Below are 1330 nucleotides of genomic sequence, written 5' to 3'. Positions count from 1 at the left end.
CATCTGACAGCATCAAGTCAACCACAGAGGAAAGAAAACGACATTTCTTTCAGTTTAAATAAATCTGTGACATTCAGAAATACAGTTACTGAAATACTGTTTATGATAATATTTGTTGTTTTGCAGTAAATTGACACATTTATTTATTTGTTTTGCAGTGATTTTGTTTTCTTTGTATGGAATCAGCTCCTTTTTTATTTTGTTAGTTTAGTTTTTCATGCACATCACTTCTTTTTTATTCTTTGACATTTGTATAATTGTTTTACAATAAATTGATCCTTTTGTTTCCTTTATTTTGGCAGAAAATTCACACTTTTTTTTGTTTTTTTGCTGTTTTGCTGTAAATATTTTTTGGTTGTTTCTGCAGTAGTTTCACTCCGTTTGTTTGTGTTTTTACTGTTGTTTACAAGGAGAATATTTAGTGACTCCAAACAATATTTTAGCAATTTAAAGTGAAGACATCGCTTCATTGGCTTCCAGTCGCTGCCCGCATCAAATTCAAAACCCTGACACTTGCTTATAAAAGCACAACGAGAACAGCTCCCTCCTACCTGAACTCTCTCATTCAGATCTACACTCCCTCCTGCTCACTACGCTCGACCAACAAAAACCTCCTGATACGACCACCACAGCAGGGCCCGAGGTCGATAGCTAGACTCCTCTGTGGTTCCCCGGTGGTGGAACGAGTTACCAAACTCTGTTCAATCTGCTGACTCTCTCTTAGTCTTTAAGAAAAGACTAAAGAGCAGCTCTTCACTGAACACCTTTGCACTTGACAGACTGAAAACAAACAAACAAGAAAATCCTGTTACCTCCCACACAGCCTGCTATCAGCATCAACGCCCTAACGCGCTTGAACTTGTTCAATGGCACTTATCCAGATTGTTTTCTCCTGACCAGATCCTTGCTTGTGTTGTATCTGCTCTCAGATGTACGTCTGCTAAATGGAATTGTAGAATTATAGACATTGTGACAGTTTACTCCACACTTGTTTTACAGGCAGACAGGAGATAAAAATGTGCATTAACTTTTTAAAATCTGTGCTTCAGTTGCTTCACATCTGTGAGTCACATTAAGGTCCATCACCTCCATGAATTCTGCTGAATTCAGCCTCACTGAGCAGACTGGACCGTTTCCATGCAGAGAAGAAGGAAGTACTCTGGGTGATTCTGTTTACAGCCTCCTGCTGTGTGCTGATGGCCAAGCTGAGGCCGGCGGGCCGTGCAGAGGCCCTGCGGTGGAGATCAGAGGTCGAGGAGAGTCTGTGAGTCCGTCACTGCAACGCTGGTCTGTTAGATACTGAAAGAAAAGAAGTGAGACAGAAAGGAAG

The sequence above is a fragment of the Stegastes partitus genome, unplaced genomic scaffold (genome assembly GCF_000690725.1).
Source record: "Stegastes partitus isolate 25-593 unplaced genomic scaffold, Stegastes_partitus-1.0.2 Scaffold1175, whole genome shotgun sequence".
Lineage (NCBI taxonomy): Eukaryota > Metazoa > Chordata > Actinopteri > Pomacentridae > Stegastes > Stegastes partitus.
This window is presented reverse-complemented; position numbering follows the sequence as displayed.